Source organism: Oxyura jamaicensis, chromosome 1 (genome assembly GCF_011077185.1).
Source record: "Oxyura jamaicensis isolate SHBP4307 breed ruddy duck chromosome 1, BPBGC_Ojam_1.0, whole genome shotgun sequence".
Taxonomy (NCBI): domain Eukaryota; kingdom Metazoa; phylum Chordata; class Aves; order Anseriformes; family Anatidae; genus Oxyura; species Oxyura jamaicensis.
Window position 1 is genome coordinate 103178912 of NC_048893.1, and position 26963 is coordinate 103205874.

Consider the following 26963-nt stretch of genomic DNA (forward strand, 5'->3'; position numbering starts at 1 on the left):
GTCTAACAAGAAAAAAAAGTAAAAGTATGTAAATTCTTCTGCTGCTTTAGAAAGAGTTAACAGACATCATAGCTTTTTAGGATTCCAGTTCTGCTTCCATCTTGCATTTCTGAACCACAGTTAGTTTGTTTATCAAAGATGGTACACCAAAAATTCTGAGGATTAGAGAATATCAGTTTGCACAAGCCTGCTAACCTGTATTTGGCAGAACATATTTACTTAACAAAACTGGATGCTAACTATCTTACAAACTAGCCACAACAGATAAGGGAAATATCACTTTTTTTTTTTTTTTTTTTTTTTTTTTTTTTTTTTTTAATGGAGCCACGTTAATTAGTGGGGCTCTTAGAATTTCTGCAGATAGGTCAAAATATCTCAGTTGTGTAGTACTTGATGTAAAACCCATTGGAGTTGCTGGACACTGTCCAGCAGTTTGAGTGGATTTTAAATGTCCAGGTCACTAGTGGAATGAAATATACTCTCAGTTTCACAAAGAACAACTTAGAACTTACAGTTCTTTATATTTTTTCTCTATACCCTGAGTTGTTTTGCCTGTTATTCTACCTACATCTGACTAAAGGGATCTTTCAATAAGATGCAGCATTCAGTTGAGGAAAGCAACCCACTGTTAGGATGCTGTAAGACAGCTCAGAAACAGTCTGAAATGTGTGGTTCTTAGTCATATTAATCGAAATGGAGCTACTCTGATGAGTAAGGGCTTACTGATAAACTCTTAACAAAGTACACAGAAACAACTCCTATAAAAGAAACAAAGAACAAAATACTAAGACCACTGGAATAAGAGTTTAGAACCATGCAACGAGGCAAGGAGTACTGTTTTTGTTGGTTTATTTTCCTCCAAGAGTTATTAGTTTTAATCCCAATTCATTTACATAATTGTCGAAGAAATTTTTAACACTAAAAATATGCAACATTTAACATTAAAGCAATACATGAGAGATTTCCAAATAGAAAGCTGGAATCTGCTACATTAGTCAGAAACAAAACATCTTGAATGGGGGAAGGGAGATCTTAGATCCCAGATGGGTAGAACAATCTAGTGTCTAATCAATTAGCTTTATTATTAATATATCTTTAATATGTTAGAATCAAGACAAAAGCAACAAAATTTTTTTTTTTTTTTTTATGGTTATGGAAAATGACAGTTACTTGTGAATAGATATAACACTTCATGATTGATCATGATCAACACTACAAGAGAGACAACTTCTAATTTTAATTGATTTTTTTCATGTATCACAGTTCCTTCCTTCACTCATACTTTATATTTTTCATGTAATTATAGGAAAATAACTTGATGTACCATTCTTTGTCATATTTCACTTGAGCTGCTTACATTAAAAACCTATGCAGCTTAGTGGAGAGCAAAAATTAAAATAACAAAGTCACATAACTAAGGTCTTTGCTCATATAATGAAATAAAATGAATTAGTCTTATATGATTCTTGAGCATATGTAGTTATTTTATTGGCTGCAAGTATCCTTTGTGCATTCCTGTTTTTTCATAAGGAACATTTTGTCCATGTCTATTTTTTATTTTATAGAGGAGTTCTTTGTAATCTTTGAAAATTATTATGAACATATAGTTTCTCCTCCTCCACACATCTGTTGTGGAAAAAAAACAAACCAAACCAAACCAAAACAACCAAAACAAACAAACAAACAAACAAACAAACAAACAAAACAAAACAAAACAAACAAACAAACAAACAAACAAACAAAAAAAACCAGCTTTTTGGACTAGTTCACTTTATAAAAATAATGTGAAGCATAGAAAATTCATATGACCTGTCAGATGTTAACGTTTAATGACACTTAGGTTACCAGAATCTCAATTTCAGGAATTCATATGGGATTATTATTAGGGTATGCCTCAGAGGAACTGAGATTTATGGAAGCATAAGTGTGTATACAGGTAGTGAGGGCTGAGGCCCAAGCCTGGGATATGAAGGTATATAATGACAGGAAGGAGACTTGCCCCCTTTTGTGTATATATGTGCACATATTTGTACATGGGGCTTGGCTTGGAGTGAAGCACTGCTACCATATTACCTCTGGGCTCCCCTAAGTCAGTGCTGGTGTTCAAATGAATGCAGCAACTTTTGCCTGCGACTGAAATGGGTACTGGGTATTAAAGGCTAGATCTTACAGATGTCCAAGGAGGAACACAATATGCTTTGTACTTTCTTCAGCTCTGCTGCACTCAGAGCCCATATACTGCAACTCCAGGGTGCAAGGCTTGTCATCTTAGAAGTGCACTTTAGCCTATGAACAATTTGTGTGCAATTTTCACAGGCACACAAAAAAAACATGACCCTCTCACTCTTTATTCCCAAGGCTCATGTATGAAAAAAAAATGATCCAAGTGTGTCTTTTTCCCTGCTTATCATTGTCAAGGGGTAGATGTGTGTCGCATTTGTGACACATCACTTAGAGCTGTGTTACATGTCACATTAGTTCTTCTTGCAACCCCTTTCAGTAATTGACCCTTATTGTTCTCTGCTCAAATAGAAAAGTACAGTAAAATGACTAATGACTGCCATTTAGCAAAAACATTATTTTATCTTAGATATTGCTTCTGTTTTTCAGTACAACAGACTCAGAATAGTTAATAGAAATCAATGTTCAATGACCAGTTCAATCAAAATATTTGGAGGGAAACTTCAATAGCCTGGTGTCTTCCAGTTTTTTTTTTTTGTTTGTTTGTTTTTTTTTTTTTAACCTGGTAACATAGCTTTACCTAGCTTACATAACTATATATTTTTTTTTGTTTTTTAATTTTAACTTCATCACTGTAAGCAGTGACCTGTTCTTTTAAATTTATCCTTTTCACATATGAAAGAAAGATCACACATCAGTAACAGAGAGAAATGAACTATCACATTTTTATTCTGTAGAGATATTAAAAGTGCTTTATAACACTACTTTTACTGTTCAAAAACTTGAGCCAAAATTTCAGAGATGAGTGGCCGTTTTGGAAACCACAAGGTCTCGCTAGCAAGGCAGTCAGCCCCTTCTAATTCTAAACATGAGTCACTACACTTTGATTCCACACAGATACTGCCTTTCTTCTGTAGCCCTTTTTCTTTGATTTCTACTGGACTATCAGTTTATCTGCTGCATCTGTTTTCATCAACCCCATAATCCAACGCAGTACCATTTTATTTAGGATTTTTCTTTTGCACTTATTTTCAGTATAACTTGAAAAATGCATATTTCCTTTCAAAAAACTTTCCCTTCTATTGCTGCTCTTTTGTTATTGTTGTTTGTTTTAATTTCTGTGTACATTTCTGTTTGTATCATTTTTTTTTTTTATTATTTTTTTTTTTTTCAGATCCTCTTGTGCTGCTGACCAAAGAGCATAGTTTTCAAGGAGTCAGATTGTTATTAAAACTGTTTTCTGGAAGGCAGTGCATCAGGTCATACAAAAATAATGAAACTTTTTGTTTATACAACAGAATGCCAAGAAATCTTTAGGCATTATAAAAGATGAATTGAAGTGTAAGTATTGAAGAAAACAAGCAGCAGAAAGCCTAATTAATTTCCAAAATAGTGAATTAATTAAAACATTTGAAAAACAGCAGTAACAAAGAACAGTAATTTTAATTGCTAAAAATGTTTAATAAAAACTTGCCCAGTTGGTCTAGTACTTGCCTATTAAAATTGCTTAGTTAAGTGCAAAAATCAAAATAATTTTTCTGTCTATGTCTGAAACCAATTATTGTGTTAAAAACAATTTCAGTTTGTGTTTTTACTGTGATGATAGATATCCTTTATGCACATCTTCTACTTCTCTTTTGGTATCTTATTTTTCAGGAAAAGATTCTCATTTAACTTCCACATATTTATATATTTCAACCAGTAGTTAAGTTGCTTTTTCTTTGTGCACTTTTTCCATAAACTCTTTGTTTGAAAATTCACTGCTCCCTCCAACTCTGACTAGTTCTGTTGATCATTTTGTGCTTTCCTCACTGATCATCTCTATTCTATTTCAAAACCATTCTTAGCAACTCCTCTGCAATTCCCATTTGCTCCTCTATTTTTCCACTCCGCTACATTCTCAGTTCACTGGAGAATTTTTACAATCCATCTGAATCATAACTGTCAAGAACAGATGGATAGGGACAAACCATTGAATAATGAAACTAGACTTGTTGAGACTGATTACTTTGTACTCTCCATGACCTTAGTTTTTAACATGGAGAATTCCCTCAATGTTTTATTCTGAAAAACAGCCTCAGGATAAAAGGTCATCCTGAACTCATTATTTTAGAGTCATGGAACACATTGGCTAAGAAAAATGTCTAGCTGATTTCCATCTCCAATAACTTCAGTCTTGAAAAGAAAATATAAAAGTTTTTATTGTTACATTCTTAAAGATTCAGGACTCCCCTCTGTCAGTTATCTAAACTTTCATATGCATTTTAAAAGGCCGAGAGATTAGAATATTAACTAGTATGATGCCACAAAGTATTATTAAAACAAGTAAATTTCTGAACTATCATTAAAATGAAGTAACAAAAAGTATGTTAAAAAAGAGAAGCCACAGTTTCTGTCTAGCCATTCTGTTGTATAGCTCTGGTAATACTACTGTAGGGAAACTCAAGCTGTAATAAATCATGGCGTCTCTCCATGACAGTTTCAAATGAACATGTTTATAGGGACAGACAAGTACATCACTAAGAGTGTTACTTACTTCAGGTGCTGACATACAGTACCAGCTGTTGGATTTAAACGTCAATTCTGTCACTGCAGCTGAAAACTATGGGAATTTTTCAAGTCACACACCAACACAAGCAAAAACATGGCAATGATAGCATAACATAAGTAATACAGATTTTTTTTTGTTTTGCTTTTCATCTGCATGGAAACTATGGCTTGAAAGAAATAACAACAAAACCAGCTAACAATTCCACTCTAACCTCTAATGGCTTAAATTTAGATTAAGTTCTAACATAGTGATTATAGTTTTTTAAGGAAGTTTAAAGAAAAGTATTCCTTGAAATATCAGTGGCTATAACCACTGAATAATCATTGTATAAGACCAAACAATCGCTAACCATCATTTTTCACGCACACAAAAAAAAAAAAAATAGTTTTGCCAACAGGCTAAACTCAAACACAAGACAGTTTTTCTTGCACAAATAGTCTAGAATGGAAGAACTCAGCACTGCTGAGAGCTCTTTTTCTGTGACCAAACACAGGGATATAGCCCATACAGAGATGTGGGGAACCAACCTGGAAGGAAGGGAATCTCCATTTCCAGTAGGAGAAAATAAATAAATAAAACAAAACACAGATGATAGGCACACAGTATGAAATGTAATTTTAGGTATAGTACCTGAGGAAGATGGAATACCAGGTCAGGATGCAGTGGCTCCCACATCTAGGATTATCAGGATTTCATCAAATAGGGTTATCCACCATGGAAGAAAATACCTGCTTCAGGAGTATGTTAGTAGCCTCATGGGAGGAAGTATATACTGGTCTCAATGATCTTTGTCCCTTCCAACTAAGGATATTCTATGTTTTTATGATTCTTTGTTATATTTTTATTTATAAATGGCAACAGTTTGCACTGTGACTTCAGCTCTGCTGCAGAACAGTTCTAGGCAGAGAGCTCATGCTAGAAAGTCTGTAGCCACCCAGACAAAAGTGCCTGCTCAGAAATGTGGCAGTTCAGGTCTCAGGATGCAGGGAGTGCCAGAGCCTGCTGCTGCCATCTGAGGGAGGTGGAGGTACTGTGTGTGTGAGGTGCGAGCAGGTGGACGACCTGGTCCGCCTGATGGCAGAGCTCAAAGAGGAGGTGGAAAGGTTGAGGACCATCAGGGAGTGAGAGCAGGAGATAGACTGGTGGAGCAACTTACTACAAGGCCTGAAGGAGATGCACTGGGGTGAGACTCCCCTAATGGGGGTGGACCCCCTGCCCGGTCGCTGTCGGGCAGAGAGAGGGGACCTAGGAGTGGAGGAAGAGTGGAGACAGGTCCCTGCTCAGCGTTGCAGGAAAATCCCCCCACCACCTGCCCCACCTTCCCAGGTGCCCTTATGCAACAGGTTTGAGGCCCTGGAGCTCGAGAGAGCGGTGGATGAGGGTGTGACAGAAAAGTTAACCAGGAAGCCTAGGGCAAGGAAGTCTGCTCCACGCCTCAAGACTACTCCCACCAAGAAGGAGAGAAGGGTGATCGTGGTGGGCGACTCCCTTCTCAGAGGAACGGAGGGCCCTATCTGTCGGGCTGACCCTACCCGTAGGGAAGGCTGCTGCCTCCCTGGGGCCAGGGTCAGGGATGTCACCAGAAAGCTTCCCAGCCTGGTTCGCCCCTCTGATTCCTACCCGCTACTGATAGTCCAGGCTGGCAGTGATACCATTGATGAGAGAAGCCTGAAGGCTATAAAACGTGACTTCAGGGGGCTGGGACGGTTAGTGGACGGAGCAGGAGTACAGGTGGTGTTTTCATTCATTCCTACAGTGGCAGGGAATGGTTCAGAGAGGACACGGAAAGCCCACCTGATAAACACGTGGCTCAGAGGCTGGTGCTAACACAGAAGTTTTGGGTTCTTTGACCACGGGGCGCTCTACTCGGCACCTGGCCTGATGGCCGCAGATGGGTCCCAACTGTCCCCGAGGAGAAAACGGATCCTGGCCCAGGAGCTGGCAGGGCTCATTGAGAGGGCTTTAAACTAGGTAAGAAGAGGGACAGGGATGAAACAAAGCCTGTTGGAGGTGTGCCAGGGGGAACGGTGGCAAGGCTGGGGGAGAAGGCTAAGGCCCAGCTGAAGTGTATTTACACTAATGCACACAGCATGGGCAACAAGCAGGAGGAGCTGGAAGCCATTGCACAGCATGCAGGCTATGAGTTGGTTGCCATCACGGAAACGTGGTGGGACCACTCTCATGACTGGAGTGCTGCAATGTCTGGCTATAGGCTCTTCAGAAGGGACAGGCAGCACAGAAGGGGTGGTGGAGTGGCTCTCTATATTAGAGAGTGTTTTGATGTCGTCAAACTTGAGGCTGGGAATGACAAGGTGGAGTCGCTATGGGTTAGGATCAGCGGAAAGGCCAACAAGGGAAGCATCCTGGTGGGGGTCTGTTATTGACCACCAAACCAGGGTGAGGGGACGGATGAGGAGTTCTACAGGCAGCTGGCAGAAGTTGCAAAATCGTCAGCGCTTGTTCTTGTGGGGGACTTTAACTTCCCAGACATATCCTGGAAGCACAACACAGCCCAGAGAAAGCAGTCCAGGAGGTTTCTGGAGAACGTGGAAGATAACTTCCTGATGCAGCTGGTTGGCGAGCCTACCAGGGGAGGTGCCCCGCTAGACCTTCTGTTCACTAACAGAGAAGGACTGGTGGGAGACGTGCTGGTCGGGGGCTGTCTTGGGCAGAGTGACCATGAAATGGTAGAGTTCTGGATACTCGGTGAAGTCAGGAAGGGGATCAGTAAAACCGCTGTCTTGGACTTCCGGAGGGCTGACTTTGAGCTGTTCAAGACACTGGTTGGCAGAGTCCCTTGGGAGGCGGTTCTGAAAGACAGAGGAGCCCAAGAGGGCTGGGCGCTCTTCAAGAAAGAAATCTTAATGGCTCAGGAGCGGTCTTTCCCCACATGCCCAAAGAGGAGCCAACGCGGAAGAAGACCGGCCTGGCTGAACAGAGAGCTGTGGCTCGAGCTTAGGAGAAAAAAGAGGGTTTATAATCTTTGGAAAAGAGGGCGGGCCACTCAGGGGGACTACAAGGATGCTGTGAGGCAGTGCAGGGAAAAAAAAAAAAAACAGAAAGGCCAAAGCTCATCTGGAGCTCAATCTGGCCACTGCTGTCAAGGACAACAAAAAATGTTTTTATAAATACATCAACACAAAAAGGAGGACTAAGGAGAATCTCCACCCTTTACTGGGTGCGGGGGGAAACTTAGTAACCAGAGATGAGGAAAAAGCTGAGGTGCTTAACGCCTTCTTTGCCTCAGTCTTTAACAGCAAAACCAGTTGTTCTCTGGACGCCCAGTACCCTGAGCTGGTGAAAGGGGATGGGGAGCAGAATGTGGCCACCACAGTCCACAAGGAAATGGTTGGCGACCTGCTACAGCATTTGGATGTACACAAGTTGATGGGGCCGGATGGGATCCACCCGAGGATACTGAGAGAAATGGCGGAGTGGCTGGACAAGCCACTTTCCATCATTTATCGGCAGTCCTAGCTACTGGGGGAGGTCCCACTCAACGGGCGGCTAGCAAACATGACGCCCATCTACAAGAAGGGCCAGACGGTAGACACGGGGAACTATAGGCCTGTTAGTTTAACATCAGTGCCAGAGAAGCTCATGGAGCAGATTATCTTGGGTGTCATCATGCGGCAGTTGCAGGGCAAGCAGGCGATCAGGCCCAGTCAGCATGGGTTTATGAAGGGCAGGTCCTGCTTGACAAACCTGATCTCCTTCTATGACAAGGTGACACGCTTAGTGGATGAGGGAAAGGCTGTGGATGTGGTCTACCTTGACTTCAGTAAGGCCTTTGACACCGTTCCCCACAGCATTCTCCTCAGGAAACTGGCTGCTCATGGCTTGGACTGGCATACACTTCGTTGGGTTAAGAGCTGGCTGGATGGCCGGGCCCAGAGAGTTGTGGTGAATGGAGTCAAATCCAGTTGGAGGCCGGTCACTAGTGGAGTCCCCAAGGGCTCGGTACTGGGACCAGTCCTCTTTAACATCTTCATTGATGATCTGGACGAGGGGATCGAGTGCACCCTCAGCAAGTTTGCAGACGACACCAAGTTAGGTGCGTGTGTCGATCTGCTCGAGGGTAGGAAGGCTCTGCAGGAGGATCTGGATAGGCTGGACCGATGGGCCGAGGCCAACGGTATGAAGTTCAACAAGGCCAAGTGCTGGGTCCTGCACCTGAGGCACAACAACCCCAAACAGCGCTACAGGCTGGGAGATGTGTGGTTGGAAAGCTGCCTGTCAGAGAAGGACCTGGGAGTAGTGGTTGACAGTCGGCTGAATATGAGCCAGCAGTGTGCTCAGGCAGCCAAGAAGGCCAGCAGCATCCTGGCTTGCATAAGAAACAGCGTGGCCAGCAGGGCTAGGGAAGTGATTGTCCTCCTGTACTCAGCTCTGGTGAGGCCACACCTCGAGTACTGCGTTCAATTTTGGGCCCCTTGCTACAAGAAGGACATGGAGGTGCTTGAGCGAGTCCAGAGAAGGGCTACGAAGCTGGTGAAGGGTCTGGAGAACAAGTCTTATGAGGAGCAGCTGAGGGAGATGGGACTGTTTAGCCTGGAGAAGAGGAGGCTCAGGGGTGACCTTATTGCACTCTACAGGTACCTGAAAGGAGGCTGTAGCGAGGTGGTGGTTGGTCTATTCTCCCACATGCCTGGTGACAGGACGAGGGGGAATGGGCGAAAGTTGCACCAGGGGAGGTTTAGGTTGGATATTAGGAAGAACTTCTTTACTGAACGGGTTGTTAGTCACTGGAATAGGCTGCCCAGGGAAGTGGTTGAGTCACCATCCCTGGAGGTCTTTAAGAGACGTTTAGATGTAGAGCTTAGGGATATGGTTTAGTGGGGACTGTTAGCATTAGGTCAGAGGTTGGACTCGGTGATCTTGGAGGTCTCTTCCAACCTAGACTATTCTGTTATTCTGTGATTCTGTGAAGGTCAGTGGGATGTAAAGGCTCCAACCCATTACCAGTCAAAACATCTCAGCAGCAGGGAGCTCCTGAGAGAGAGCAAGCTAACTGTGCATAAAGTACTAGCTGGCTCCATGGAAAGGAAAGGAGGTGACAGCCATCTTATATATACAAGAACCATTCGGTAGCCTTATTCAAATTCCCTGTCCTTCAAGTTTAAGGACTGTTGTGTGATGCTAAGACCAAAAGAAAAACTATGACCACAAAAAACAAATGAGAGAGACTATATGTCTTAATACTGAGGACTTTTGCTACTATTCCAACATCACAAAGTGAAGAATGAGATAGTTAAAGGTCCCCAGCTGAGGGAATTAATCCTGTCTGACAACCAACGCATGAAGCCTAACCAGAACTAAATCAAAGATATTAAAGATATATTGCCAGTACTAATGCTGCCCTTTCACCATGCCTCATTCAATCTTCAGTCTAAGGTACTTTACTAATTATTGTGGACACTGATGTATGTTATTCATATAAGACTGATGTGAAGACAGTCTTCTAGAGTAAGTGAAAGAGGTGCGGATACAGCTGGTGTATTTATTAGTCCCTCACCTTGAGCATAGATGTTATAGCACTGACTTATGAATACTACAAGATGCATGTGTAACTTCATTAGTGTTTGATACGAAAAACTGTGCTACAACTACAAAATTTTATTTTATTATTTTTATCACAGATGATATTTCTTGAAGCAAAACTACTGGTAAGAGATGAAGTTCCACACACACACACACACACACACAAATAAAATAAAATAAAATAAAGCAATCTCATTCTATCCGGGACTTAGTGAAGAGGATCTTAACAGATTTGGCAGAAGTCTACAAGAAAGCAGGTATTATTTATCTTATGAAATAGTGAAAATCTAGAGAAAGGGTGTGTAGAAAGAAGATTAATTGCAATTAGAAAATTTCAATAGAGAAACTGGAAAAACAAGACCTTAAAGACATTTTTTTTTCTTCTGTTTGTTGTTGTTGTTGTTGTTGTTGTTTGTTTGATTGTTTGTTTGTTTTTCTGAGAAAAAGAAGCATGAAAAGAACTGCAGTTACTAAAAACAAAGACTTCAGTTAACCCAGGATCTTCTAGAAGCAGTATAAATATATATCTATAAAATATATATTCTTGAAATATGTGAGGTATAATTTCTCCACCAAATTATCTTCCTTATTTAAAATCTCAAGTAGTGCTTTACACTACTCAAGATCAGATGTAAAATAATAGCTCACTGATAACTTCCTTGGCTTTCTAAAAAGAAAGAGTGGAAAATAATTTGGAAGGAAGCAATCCTACAACTATATTCTTCATTATTTTAGGGCAAAGGACAGACCATGGTAGCAGAATAAGAACAGCAATTTTCAGAAAGCCAGATGTTAATTTGAAGGGATGAGTGGGAGAGCAATCTATGTGTGTGTTATATATCTGAAAGATTTTATTTTATTTTTTTATCTTCTAGGCTGTTCTACAAGAGCACTGACAGTTCCTGAGAATGACACTGTTAAAAAGACAGCAAACAGACTATTATAATTCAAAGGAAAGATATTTAATTTATTAAAATGCAAATCTAATCAGAAATGTATCAATGTTAAGAGAAAAAAAATGCAAACTGACAAAAATACAATTGCCAAAGGATAGGTACAAAGGAATGACAGAAAAATGAAGACATGAAAATAATCAGAAAGGCTGTTCATGAAATCAGGTACAATAAGAGGTTTTATAAACACAGCAGAAAAATGAAATCAAAGGGAAACAAAAGTCTCCTGTTTAGTTAGAAAGGAGAACAGAAAAAAAAAAAAAAAAAAGAGAGAGATTATGCATTACAGACTAAATTTAATACCCTCTTTGATTTTTTTTATTAAAAAAAAAAAGGAAGAAAAGAATCGAGAGAGAGAGAGGAAGGAAGAAAAATTTAGTTTTAACCTGAACCTTCACACAATTTGTTTTATCACAAGGTTGTCAGTGAGAATATGCAAATAAGGAGGTTAAACACTATTTAGATAAATGAGTTGATTTTAAGTCAGAACAACCTTATAAATGCATTGTTAAATTATTAGAGAAAAAAATCTAATCAAAGAGATTTAAAAATATGAGTGGTTCTCTTCAATAGATCATGGAAAACAAGTGGTTTGAGAATGCAGAAGAATGTGAAATTCTGTAACAACACATAAAAACTGAGAGGAAGGGTGGGGGAGGAATGTAAAGGGATTATAGATCATGACAACTACCTTCAGGAATTAATTATCAATCAATTTATATTAAGGGACAGTAAGATGATTAAGACAGCTGGTATAGTTGTGTCATATATTAAATAGTGCTAAAAGAGTGTCTTATTTTCTCCAAGATGGAATAATTGGTCTCTACCAGGTTATAGCAGAACATGTAACTGACTTCAGTAATGTTTTTCCCATTGCTCTACAGGACTTTCTCATAAGTGAACAAAAGAACCTAGATAAAAAAAGTGAGTACTCACTACTTGATGAAATACACTCTGAGTCATTATCAGTGTTGCCTGTTATAATGAGAAGGTAATAGGTGGCAATGAGGTAGAATATAGTCTTTGGGAAAGAGCAGAAAAGAAGGAATAAAAAGGACTTTGATTATAGGGATAATCCACACTCTAAACAATTAATGGCAGAGGTTATCGATACAAACATTGTCCTTTGAACTCAACTAAACCTCATAGAATCATAGAATGTCTTGGTTTGGAAGGAACCTTCAAGATCATCTAGTTCCAACCCCAATTCCATAGGCTGGGATGCCACCCACTACGTCAGGTTGCCCCGGGCCTTATCCAACCTGATCTTGAACACTTCCAGAGATGGGGCATCCACAGCTTCTCTGGGCAACCTGTTCCAGTGCCTCAACACCTGCTGAGTGAAAAAATTCTTCCTAACATCAGATCTAAATTTGTCCTCATTTAGTTTAAAACCATTAAGAATGGAGGAAGAGAGGAAGCACAGAGGAAGAGGAAGCACCTCATTTACTTTAAAACGATGAAGCACAAAGTTGATTAGGGGACTGGACCACCTGTCATATGAGAACACAAAAAGGAGGACTAGGGAGAATCTTCATCCTTTACTGGATGCAGGGGGAAACTTAGTGATAATAGATGAGGAAAAGGCTGAGGTACCTAATGTCTTCATTGCCTCAGTCTTTAGTGGCAAGACCAATTGTTCTCTGGATACTCAGTACCCTGAGCTGGTGGAAGGGTGGGGAGCAGGATGTGACCCTCATAATCCTTGAGGAAATGGTTGGCAACTTGCTACAGCACTTAGATGTATGCATGTCGATGGGGCCAGATAGGATCCACCCAAAGGTACTGAGAGAATCACAGAATCACAGAATCACAGAATTTCTAGGTTGGAAGAGACCTCAAGATCATCGAGTCCAACCTCTAACCTAACACTAACAGTCCCCACTAAACCATATCCCTAAGCTCTACATCAAAATGTCTTTTGAAGACTTCCAGGGATGGTGACTCCACCACCTCCCTGGGCAGCCTGTTCCAATGCCTCACAACCCTTTCAGTAAAGAAGCTCTTCCTAACATCTAACCTAAAACTCCCCTGGTGCAACTTTAGCCCATTCCCCCTCGTCCTGTCACCAGGCACGTGGGAGAACAGGCCAACCCCCACCTCTCTACAGCCTCCTTTAAGGTATCTGTAGAGAGCGATAAGGTCGCCCCTGAGCCTCCTCTTCTCCAGGCTGAATAAGCCCAGCTCCTTCAGCCGCTCCTCGTAGGACTTGTTCTCCAGGCCCCTCACCAGCTTCGTCGCCCTTCTTTGGACCCGCTCAAGCACCTCCATGTCCTTCTTGTAGCGAGGGGCCCAAAACTGGACACAGTACTCGAGGTGCGGCCTCACCAGAGCCGAGTACAGGGGGACGATCACCTCCCTAGCCCTGCTGGTCACACTATTTCTGATACAAGCCAGGATGCCGTTGGCCTTCTTGGCCACCTGAGCACACTGCTGGCTCATATTCAGCCGACTGTCCACTATCACTCCCAGGTCCTTCTCCGCCTGGCAGCTCTCCAACCACTCATCTCCCAGCCTGTAGCTCTGCTTGGGGTTATTACGCCCCAGGTGCAGGACCCGGCACTTGGCCTTGTTAAACTTCATGCAGTTGACCCCAGCCCATCGGTGCAGCCTATCCAGATCCTCCTGCAGAGCCTTCCTACCCTTGAGCAGATCGACACACGCACCTAACTTGGTGTCATCTGCAAACTTACTGAGGGTGCACTCAATGCCCTCGTCCAGAGCTGACCAAGCCGCTTTCATCATTTATCAGCAGTTCTGGCTATCAGGGGAGGTCCCAGTCAACTGGTGGCTAGCAAATGTGATGCCCATCTAGAACAAGGTCTGGAAGGTTGACCCAGAAAACTATAGGCCAGTTAATTTGACTTCAGTGCCAGGGAAGCTCATGAGGCAGATTATCTTGAGTGTTATCATGCAGCACTTGCAGGGCAACCAGGCGATCAGGCCCAGTCAGCATGGGTTTATGAAAGGCAGGTCCTGCTTGATGAACCTGATCTCCTTCTATGACAAGGTGACGCACTTGGTGGATGAGGGAAAGGCTGTGGATTTGGTCTACCTTGATTTCAGTAAGGCCTTTGACACTATTTCCCACAGCATTCTCCTTGAGAAACTGGCTGCTCTTGGCTTGGACTGGCATACGCTTTGTTGGGTTAGAAACTGGCTTGGTAGCCAGGCCCAAAGAGTTGTGGTGAATAGAGTTAAATCCAGTTGGAAGCTGGTCACTAGTGGAGTCCCCCAGGGCTCAGTACTGGGGCCAGTTCTCTTTAACATCTTCATCGGTGATCTGGATGAGGGGATCAAGTGCATCCTCTGTAAGTTTGCAAATGATACCAAGTTAGGTGCGTGTGTTGATCAGCTCTAGGGTAGGAAGGCTCTGCAGGAGGAACTGTATAGGCTGGACCAATTGTAATAATAATGGCATTGTATATCTGTCATCCCCTGTGACATCCGAAGAAGAATATTGCACCTTAATGTTGGAAAAACTCAAGAATGCGATATGTGAAGAGGTGCAAAAACAACAATGGGAGTAAGAAAAGAAGAGGGGGGAATTGTGAGAAACCAAGTTGTGTTTTTGCAGTAGAGAATTAGTTTTCTTTATTCCAAGGTAGTTGTGTAGTCATAATAAGGAGAAATGCTAAGTAGATAAGTGGACAGTAGAAGGCCTCACTGTTCCAAAATAAGGTAGAAGCTTGAGAAAAACAGGATGAGCAATGTGAGAACAGTTAAACAAAGATCACAAGTTCTCAAAACACAAGAAAGGAGGAGTTAAAGGGTTGAAAAAAAAATGTAGTATTCAGCCTATGAGGAAACAGGGGAGGTGATCAGGTATTGGGTAATAGGGAATAAAAGGTTATGATTTGTTTACTAAAATGCACTCCTGATTGACAAGACATCTGCCATTGCAATCGTGAATAAAATAAGCTTCACAGAAAATCCTGTCTGAAGAAAATTATTTGAGATTTTTCTCACAAGTTTTGGGCCCCTCGCTACAAGAATGATATCAAGGTGCTTGAGCAAGTCCAGAGAAGAGCAACAAAGCTGGTGAGGGGTTTGGAGAACAAGTCTTATGAGGAGCCGCTGAGGGAGCTGGGATTATTCAGCCTGGAGAAGAGGAGGCTCAGGGGTGACCTTATCGCTCTCTATAGGTACCTTAAGGGAGACTGTAGCGAGGTGGGGATTGGTGTATTCTCCCACGTGCCCGGTGATAGGACGAGGGGGAATGGGCGAAAGTTGCGCCGGGGAGGTTTAGGTTGGATATTAGGAAGAATTTCTTTACTGAAGGGGTTGTTAGGCATTGGAATGGGCTGCCCAGGGAAGTGGTTGAGTCACCATCCCTGGCGGTGTTTAAAAGACGTTTAGACATATTGCTTAATGATGTGGTTTAGCAAAGGGCTTTTTAATATTAGGTCAGAGGTTGCACTCAGTGATCTTGGAGGTCTCTTCCAACTTAGATGATTCTGTGATTCTGTGGTTCTGTGACATGCTGAGAGAACTGGGCCTGTTTAGCCTGGAAAAGAGAAGAGTGAGGGAGACCTCATCAATTCATATAAATATCTGAGGGGAGGGCATTGAGAGGATGAAGACAGTCTCTTTTCAGTTGTTTGCAGTGTGAGGACGAAAGGCAATGGGCAGAAACTGAAGCACAGGAGGTTCTGGCTGATTATGAGAGGACATTTCTTTACTGTGAGGGTGACAGAGCTCTTGGACAGGTTGCCCAGAGAGGCTGTGGAGTCTCCTCCTCTCGAGATATTCACAACCCACCTGGATGCCATCCTGCGCAATTTGCTCTAGGTGATCCTGCTCAGCAGGGGAGTTGGACTATATGATCTTCAGATGTCCCTTCCAAACTCAGCCATTCTGTGATTCTGTGATTCATTCCTTGTCCTACCATTATGTACCCAAGCAAAATATTGCTCTCTATCTATTTTATAAGTTCCCTTTAAGTACTGAAAAGCTGAAATGAGGTCTCCCCAGAACATTCCGTTCTTCATGCTGAACATCCCCCGGCTCTCTCAGACTTTTCCTCATGAGCACTTGAGGTGCTCCAGCCCCTCATCTTCAGGGCTGTTGCAGTCTGTTTTATAACTTTTACTCTGATGCCTTGCAAAACACATTGTGAATGTTATGTGGCTTTCAGATGTTTACTCTGTATATCCAACTGTTTAATTTTAGTGAGGGAACTATGTAGAACAGGCTTCATATATAGTCTGTTAACAATGCTTCTTCTAATATCATATATTCTGGTTTTCATCTCTACAATCAATTTCTTATATCTTTTTCAGTCTCAGATGGAAGCAGACTCTTTAAAAGTAAAGTGATATTAAGTGTTTCCCAGCGACTACTGCATCACTCCCAGTAACCTTCAAATTACATTTAACATTTGTATTGGACAAAACTATAAGGCTGCTCATTGTTGTGGACAGGAAGATTCATCTGGTACTGTTAACCTGATCAGTAGTGAAATAAAAAGTCAACTGAGCTTACATTTTTATAACCCCGGGAGAAAGTTAAAGAACATGTTAGTTTTTTTAACAAAATGATAAGAGACAGAGAATCTGTGTCCAAGGTTATAAATGACAGTAGCTTAATAAGCCCTTTATATCACATATAGCTGCAAAATACTTCCACAGTATTAATTTAAGGACAATCTTATCTTCTTTTCCTTAAAGAGTTCCTTTGCTTTGTCCCTCAGAAAGAAAACAAGTAAAGGAGACAGCAGGAATCAGAAACATACAAATTATCATGTACTTCAAAAAAAAAAAAAAAAAAAAAAAAAAAAAAAAGTTGTTGTGGGGAGATTCTGCTAGCTTTAATTATCTAAGGTTCTGTGTCCATTAGTAAGTTGTTTTGTATGACAGACATAGATCGATAGACTGAAATGGATGGTGCTAAAGCTCTTGAACCTTATTTCTGCCCTTCCTTATTTAATTTTCAGTAACAAATTGCTGTCTGCTATTTAATCTTTCTTTTTAATCCAAGCTGATAATGTCCGCTGTATGGCATCTCCCCCAGTGATGATGTGGTGAACTCAGTACAGAGGCTAAGCAGCTCTTTTGGAATAACACCATAGTGAGCTGAGATCCGTCTAACTGTACACCCGTTTCTCTAGGGTATGTGGATACATGCAAACTGACTTCTGGGAGTCTTTGCATGGGCGTTGCTTTACCATTTCCCATGGTCACCCATGGATGTTCAAAGCACAAGAGATACACATTATTCCTTTAGGAAACAGGGGTTACTTTGTTCTCGATGCTTGTTTTGACCACCCATAAATATTAGCATGTAGCTTTGACCAGTGCCTCCATAACCCTCAGAAAACTGCATAGACCTAAATTAGAGCAGGCTGCTGGAGAAAATAAAGTAGACAAGTGCTGCAGTGTAAAGTTTGGAAGAAATGTTTGAAGGTGGATACTGGCAAGACATGGCATTCTTTGCTGTTTCACTATATAGCAGAAGACAAATCGGGAAGAGGCTGTTGGGCCCATCAGGTACAAACATTAAAAAAGCAGCCAGTATGTTACACCCCAAATCTTGTTACAGGCAAAAAGGAACAAACCCTTTATAGAACTAAGGATTTATTTATTTTTATTTAAACTAAATTGGTATTTCCACAGTCTGGTAGTCAAAATAATTTAATAAAGGAAAACTTCAATTATTCATTTTAAATTGTTATATAAAAAAACTTCATAATACCTACCTCTTTTCTCTGATGTTGAGACCATCTGTGTAACACAGGCAGGCAGAGTAGTGCTTGTAGGAAGAGCCTAAATGATGGATTTATATAGACGTTTAACATTTAAATGTCCAAAATTGAAGGGGAAGATAAAACAAACAAACAAACAAACAGACAAAAAACAACATGCTCACTGCACTCAAGGTACCTACAACAAAATTCTCCGCTTTTGTAAAATGTATTAAGTGGATTTGAAATTAGAATGCTCAAAAGAGAGAAAAAACTTACTATAGTTTAGATGAGGTCTCAAAATAGAGTTACAGTTTCCTACTCAGAGAGTGATTTACTGGGCAATAGAGGTGATCCACTTTACATCAATGCTAAAAGCAGCTGATGAGAACCTTACCACATGTTAGTGGGTAGTATTGGTGGTAGGGGAAAGGTTGGACTAGATGGTTCAGGAAATATTTTCTAACCTGAAGAATTCTATGAATCTATGTTCTCACATTTTGGATAAATATTGACTGCATGCTCATTACTGAGACACTGGATGTGACGTGCTGCATAGCGTGTAGGACTATAACTATTTTCACAAGACTTCTAGCTGTAATGTGTGCAGTGGACTATGTATTTTATTAAGATGTAATGTTAAGTCTTTTTGGTTCCCTGAAAGAACAAGCCCCTTCTTCATGCAAAAATGCACTAACAACAACTGCACTTGATAGGTGTTGTCCATACATGCATGCATCCAAAAATTCACAACAAAGTGATTTGTTGAAAGTATTTTTGGTGGATTGATTTTAGCTCACTCCCCTTCCATAATAGGGTTGGAGAGGGTATTGGGAGAGAAAATAATAAGAAAAAGTTCATGGGGAAAGATAAAACAGGGAAAAAAGCAGGGAGATTTCTTACTGATTACTATCATGGGAAAAAAAAAAAAAAATCAAAAAAATCTTGGGGAAAATTAATTTAATTGATTGCTAGTTAAAAATAGGCTTGGATATTGATTCATCTGACCCCTCTTCCTCCTCCAGTGCAGGGGAATGAGGGCTGTGGTCAGTCGCTCACAGCTCTTCTCCACCACCCCTTCCTCCACACACTTTTCCCTGCTCCATTGTGGGTCCTTTCCACGTGGTGCAGCACTCCAGGGTAAATTTGCCCCAGCATGGGTCCTCCACATACTGCAGTGTAAATTTCTGCTCCACCATGGAGCACCACCTCACCCACCTCCTCCTCTGACCTTGGTGTAGCCTCTGCTATTCAAAACTTTTTGTCCCTCCTCCTCCAATCCTGTCCATCACTTTCTGACCTTCATTCCCCAGGCTGCCCCTGAGGTGCCGCAATCTTGGCTGCGGGGCCTGGCTGTGCTCTGCGGGAACTGTCTGGGCCCAGCACAGGGCTGCCCTGGCACCGCATCATGCAGCATCCATGCAGCACCCCAGTGCCAGCGCCTTGGCATCTGTACCATTCTTCAAACCCAAAGAACTTCACTGGTATAAAAACTGTCTTGACAAAGGATGTTATTAGTGAGATAGGACACTGAAATATAGACACTTTTTCATAGCTGAATATTAGTCATAAATGAATGCTCAGAAATATAAGACTGGAAACTATTAGGAGAACCTTGAAATATCCAACCTAAAGATTTTTTCTCACCTTCCACAAAGAGTTCACATGTACACACACCCCTCCGTAAGCAAGGTACCTCCATTGTGTAACTAGCACTAGATTTCTGAGGTGTTTAAGATTTGAAAAATATATATGTAAAATATATTCCAAGAACTATCAAATCAATTTAAGGTGAATTTCTACTTTAAGGAATTGTTAAGTATATTATATGTAAGCACTTTTTTTTTTGTTGATAAGGGTGAAAATAGCAAAAAAAATAATGATGTCAACTTCACTAAAAAAAATAAATATGTTTAAGTACATGAAATTTATTACTAGACAGAATATTTATGACCGTATGGGTGCAGAATAGTTTCTATTGATTCCAAATTGAAACCTAATCTGAAACCGGAAATAGTAAGTAACTGCTGCTTTGGATTTATAATGTTCTGTGTTGAAATATATATATATATATATATATATATATATATATATATATAAAGAGCTATTGTACTGGCTCTAGCTGGAGTTAATTTACTTCATAGTACACCATAGATTTTGGCTGTTGCTGAATAGTGCTTGCACAGTGTCAAGACTTTCTCTTTTTCTGGCTCTCAGCTCATGCCCCACTGTGAGTAGCCTTTGGGTGGGCTAGAAGGTGTGTGAGTGGATGTAGCCAGGACAGCAGACCTGAATTGGCCAAAGGGATATGTGATGCTATATAATGTTGTGCTCAGCAATAAAAAAACTCAGGGAAAAGAGAAGGAAGGAGGGATATTTGTGGTTATGATGTTTGTTTTCCCAAGCAATCATTAAACTGCTGAGTCCCTGCTTTCCAGCCAACATCTGGACATCTGCTTCCCAATGGGAAGTAGTGAATGAATTTCTCTTTTTGTTTTGCTTATTGGAACAGTTTTGCTTCACCTGCTAAATTAATATTAATTAACTAATTAATAATGGAATAATTTATAGTGTAGAAGAATGTACCCACTTTTGGAAATGTGTTAAAGTTGGAGTACTTCAGTTTTAGAAAGCTTTTCAACTGGGAGAATTAGGACAGCAACCAGATGATCCAAAATTTTCTTCAAAGCCTGTAAACAAACTTGCTGGACATGAACCTCTGTCTTCTGAAAAACAGGATAGAGATCAATTGACTCTCTTCAACCATAGTTCAACAAACATGAAAGACATTGCTTGGTATTACCTACCTGCAAGCAGATAAACACTGTCAGTGTCAACTAGGACAACTTTTCCATTATAAAACAGAAAAGATACTGTGGGATACCTAAATCTAAACAGATCAGGGCAAATTAGTCTCAAAAGAGCAATTATGATGATAGTGTGGATTTTTCATACATTGAAGATGATATGAAGACGGTTTTCCTTGAAGCCGAGAAAGTTGGGGTTACTTTGCCTAGAGAAAGTAGGCTCCAGGGAGATCTTATTGCAGCCTTCCAGTACCTTATTTCCAAGAAATATGGGGTGAGACTCTGTCAGGGAGTGTAGTAATCGGACAAGGGGTAATGGTTTTAAATTAAAGAGAGGTAGCTTTAGCTTAGACTTTAGGAAGAAAGTCTTCCCTCAGAGGGTGATGAGGCACTTGGAACAGGTTGCCCAGAAAAGTTGTGGATGCCCTCAAAGTGTTCAAGGCCTGGTTGGAGGGGGCTTTGAGCAACCTGGTCTAGTGGAAGTTGTCAGTGCCCATGGCAGCGCTGTTGGAACTAGATGCTCTTTAAGGTCCTTTCCAACCCAAACCACTCAATGATTCTGTGATTCTATGATCCTTCTCACTGTCTAGCATGGTTTTATGGGTTGCCTTGGAGGAGAACTGAAAGAGGTAGTTCCCTAGATATCTGTCTGTGAAGCCTTCTTGACATCATTAATCTGGCATACTTTTAGGAAGGAATTTTGAGTCTGTCTGTTTAGAACTATTTACTAGTTTCCAGGTGGTTTTGCATCACAAGCAAACTGGATATAAAAGGTCTGAATAGATATCTGAAGTATTCCATCCTGATTATCATGCCTAATTCAAGGCATTATCAGCAGTTTCAACAGTAGTAAGATATCATTTTGTTACATCATTTCAGTTTTTTCAGTTTTTTAAATTATTATCATTATTTTCTTGTTTTGTTTTGTTTTGCTTTTGTTTTAATATAGGGAATAGTATGAACATATCAACATTTATGATATCAACATTTTAAAAATATTATATGTGATTTCTCCCTATCCCCACTTAAATAAATGAAAGAACTTTTTTTTTTTCTTTCTTTTTTTTTTTTTTTTTTTTTTTTTTTTAATGCACTGGGAAATGGAAATTGCTTTCAGTTTACTTCAGGGGTGGAAAAAAAATGTCCATCATTTGTATCTGTTCATAAATAAGGAAGTAATAATTTATTCAGAATGAAATGAAACTTTTCTTCTAGTAACTGGAGGTAGGAATTTCTATGGATTACAACATTCATTTTCACAGATAAATACAGGTTTAAATATCCAGCCTTTAAAAGCTGATCAGAAGGTACAACCTATCTGCTGGGTTGTCAAGAATCACCGCGTAGCTGCCATTAGGTTTGTTCTGCTGTTACGCAGAATTCATTAAAATGGTTTTATGACTGAATTTCTGTGGTGAGCTGACAGCACATTCATAGTTATGATAACTTTGTCACCAGGAAATAACTTAAGGCTGCTGTAACTTTGATTGTTTTGCATTATGTTCCCATATTCTTACACTATCATTACCATAATTATTTTCTGTCTCTTGTTCTCTTTTTCTTCATATCCAATAAAACTATTACTTCAATTATTTCTGGTGCTAACACATGATATTTCAACAAAACAATAAGACACTCATCTTGATACTTGTTGCCTGTGCATAAATTATTTCAATTGAATGACATTAGGAAACTAAGGCATATATGTGGTAGTTTTACCCAGCTTGGCAGCTGAGCTACACCAACTGCTCTGTCACTCCCCCATCTCAGAGAGAAAGGGGGGAGAAAATATGATGAGAAGGGCTCAAGGGCTGATATAAGGACAGGGACATCACTCAACAATTATCATCATGGGCAAAACAGACTCAGCATAGGCAGATTAATAAAAATTATTACCTATTACTATCAAGCAGTGAGAAACAAACAAACCAACTAGAAACACCTTGCCCACATCCATTTATGTCCTCTCCCCAGGTGGCACAGGGGAATGGGGAATAGGGGCTGCGGTAAGTCCCTAACACTTTCTCCGCCATTCCTTCATGGTCCAGAATGGGGTCATTCCTTCACTGTCCAGAATGGGGTCCTCCCCACTGGATGCCATACTTCCAAAGCTGATTCTGTGTGGGCTTCCCACAGGCAGCAGCTCTTCAAGAATGACCCATATATCCAAATATGGGTCTGTAACATGGGGTCCATCCCCCAGGAGTACACTGCTCCAACGTAGGTAACCTACAGGTGGCAACTCCCCCAGATCCCCTGCTCCTGTGTGGGCTTCTCTCCATGGGCTGCAGCTCTGGCCCAGGGCCTGCTCCAGCAGGGGTTCTTCACAGGCCACATCCTCTTTCAGGCCAGAATCACCTGCTCCACTGTGGGTTGCAGTGTGGAAATTTGCTCCGCTGTGATACACCATGGGCTGCAGAAGGACAGACTGTTCCTCCATAGGCCTCTCTCAGCTGCTGTTATGCAGCAGTTTTTTTTTTTTTGTTTGTTAGTTTGTTTTGTTTTGTTTTGTTTCCCTTTCTTAAATATGCACCCACAGAGGCACAAACAACATTGATTATTGGCTTGGTTCTGGTCAATGGCACGTCCCTTTGGAGCCTGCTGAAACTGACCCTAGTGCTAGAGAAAAGAAAATGAGAGTGATAGACATGGAGATATCAAGTCCAGTGGGCTGGAGACGTGTAGACATGACTGAAATATCCCCCTTAGTGACACTGCATTTTCAGGCTTGCCTAAAATGCTTGTCATTGGTCAATTGAATAATCTTAACAATTACTGTAGATATAAACATTTTAATTCTAAGTAAATGTCTCAGCAATACGAATAATCTAATTTATCCAAATTTCTGTCAAAAGCCTTGGGATAAACTTCAAGTTTTCTCATAATTTTACTCTATTGCTTGCAAACAGCAGGTATTCAGCCAAAGCAGTTTTCAGACCCCATCAATCCACTGCTGTGAAATCCAAAGTTCTCCACAATCAGGTGAGCCCTTCTAATTTCAGAGAGTGTTAGCTATTCTTCAGTAAAGGGATGCAAAAGAGGAATGGGAATCTCTTTTGCTGTTTAAATATTTACATGAAGCTGACAACAGTTAACAGCTGCAAAATAGTCTACATTCTTCACCCCTGTGAATGACTACTTTGAATAAAGAACAGGTTATCACTGTGTCCATATCACTGTCTTTTGTGTTTTCCAGCAAGCAAAGGATGTAAGGCTGACAGCATAAGTAATTGAAGGAGTCAGCTCCCTGGTACTTGACTCCCTTCAATTCCTGTCAGCCAAAACACGTAGTTATTTGCTGAAGAAGAAAGAGAACCTAAGTATGAACAGATATAGAAGCAATGAGGACTTTGGCAGGAAGGAGGACAATTGCCTAATATCATTTAGAAATTTAGGTTTAAGAAAGTGTGCTCATGCTGAATGGAATATGTTTTTATTGTTTATGAAAAGACTGGAAAGAGATATTTTCCTCACTGCAGGAATAGAAAAGTTGTAAAAGTTATATTCAACTAGTAATGTAACTGAAAAAGGGTAGGATGCCTCAGTCTGACATTATGCATTCCCTATACAGCATTCCCTATATCTGATATATTCTAATTAAAAAGTGAAAGCATTCTCACATTTGAGAACAAGTAGAGTAATACTGTTGTAGTTTAAACTGCAACAGTATAACTGAATGCCATGTACAAGCTTTCGCAGTACCTGTATATCTAGCAAAATTGTGGCAGATCAGCTGAATATCTGCAGGTGAAGCATCTAGGAAATCAAACTTCTAAAAGATTAGATTCAGTTCATTAATTTTCAGGCTTTGTCCCCACTTCACAATATATTACAACTGTGTATTAGATCTAATATGCTTATTAGATCATTCCTAGGAGTTGTAGAAATATCATTATCCCTATTTTAAAGAAAACAATAGATATTTACAGATATGGGAAGACCTGTTAAGAAGTTTGTTGTAAAGCTTAGGTGAGAAGCAATATCTCCAACGTTATACATAGTCTCATTAGATTTCTGTTTTCAATCTTCCTTACTTAAAACAAACAAACAAACAAACAAACGTTTTCTCTGCATAATATCATCTGTAGAGCAGGACTGCTATTGTTGACTCAGTTCTGCAAAAGCACAGATAAAATTAAATCAGGGCAAATAGAGGGAATACATTACAGAAACTGAATGTAATTCAAAGTGAAAATGATGTTGGGATCATTTTTTGTCAATAGATTAAAAATAACTTAGAAATGTAACCACATAAAAGAATAAAACCTCAACTCTATTACAAATATTTAAAACGCATAATGATATAGGATACGACTTCCAGAAAATGATATACAAAACATCTCTAAATATGAATGGGATTATTTTTTTTTTCCTAAATCCTTTCAGCTTTTTAGGCGTTTTTTTTTTTTTTTTTTAGTTTTTCTGTTTGTTTGTTTGTTTGCTTGCTTGTTGGCTTTTTTTTTTTTTTTTTTTTTTTTTTGGTAGCACCCCTCCAAACATCCCACTCTTTGTTGATATCTTTCCCGTGCTCACATGTCCAGAACTTCATTTAATATTCCATTTGTGCTTGCACCAAAGCCAGAAAGAAACAGACAATTAGTTTTGTTGTTGTTGTTTGTTTGTTTGTTTGTTCCACCATGACAAGGCACATATCAGAATTGTTGTGGAATTTTATAAGCTATAGTACACTGCAAACAGGTCCAATTTGTGCCCTGCTGTCTTCCTTCAATCCGTTTAAACACTATTGCTCTGTTACCTTGCATCTGTCCATTATTAAATCTCTTGGTTGTTTTCTGTCTTTATTCACAGACTGTCTTCCTGTGCCTTTATTTGTGGTATTATGCTCAGCTTACTGAGCATAGAGTTCACCAATTAGAATTGTTTGAAAGCATTAGCAATATTAACATTACTTTCTCTGACAGATTACTAAAAATAAATAAATAAAATCAGCCAAGAAATCACCACCTCTGCAGTTCCCCCTGGGTCTTTTCTTCATTTCAGTATGATGTCATTTATCATAATCTTTTTTGGCAGATCAGCACTTCCCCTTCACAGCAGGCCAGGATTTGGATATAACTGGTTCCTTCCTGCTTTGTGTTGCCTACTAGCTCTACTTAATGTTAAGCAGCTATTATTCTGCCAAAAGACTTTTCTTCCTTCCTGAAGTCTTATTGGCCATGAATATCCTGGTCATGTGGTATGTGCTTTCTCCCTAAATGGCTCCTGAATCAGTGGGACTCCCCATACATAGTTCAGAAGAAGACTGCTAGTTGACACTTTTACCTAGGTTAGTTCATTGCTTAACTACATCAAGAGAAACTTTCTTCACTCATTTTTCCTACTAGAAGTACAGCTCATACTTGTAGTCAACAGCAACTATATATTCTATCTCAGCTTGCAGAGGAAATATAAACATTCTGTCCTAAAGGGAGTGAAATTATGTGTTGGAAGAAAAAGTGTAAACAGCTAGATGAGTTTCAGGAGCTCTTGGGAAATACTGACCTTAAGAACTGGTATTGCAGCTGGAGTCAGTGGATGAAGGCATACCGTAAACATGCTGAGAAGGGACTGCTAACATCCTGACAAGAGGCAAAAACTTCCTCCAACTGTGAGAGTCAGCACATGTCAATGGATGGCAACATCCAACAGGCCAAAATTTGAAAACCAACAATTGAGAGTGCCACTGTTAATGGCAGTCCACAGTCATATAATAAATATTTCAAGAGAGTACACTTAGCTCACACTTTCACAGAATCACAGAATCATCTAAGTTGGAAGAGACCTCCAAGATCACCTAGTCCAACCTCTGACCTAACACTAACAAGTCCTCCATTAAACCATATCACTAAGCTCTACATCTAAACGTCTTTTAAAGACCTCCAGGGATGGTGACTCAACCACTTCCCTGGGCAGCCTACTCTAATGCCTAACAACCCCTTCAGTAAAGAAGTTCTTCCTAATATCCAACCTAAACCTCCCCTGGCGCAACTTTTGCCCATTCCCCCTCATCCTATCACTGGGCATGTGGGAGAATACACCAATCCCCACCTTGCTACAGCCTCCTTTCAGGTACCTGTAGAGTGCAATAAGGTCACCCCTGAGCCTCTCTTCTCCAGGCTCAACAGTCCCATCTCCCTCAGCTGCTCCTCATAAGACTTGTTCTCCAGAACCTTCACCAATTTTTGTTGCTCTTCTCTGGACTTGCTCGAGCACCTCCATGTCCTTCTTGTAGCAAGGGGCCCAGAACT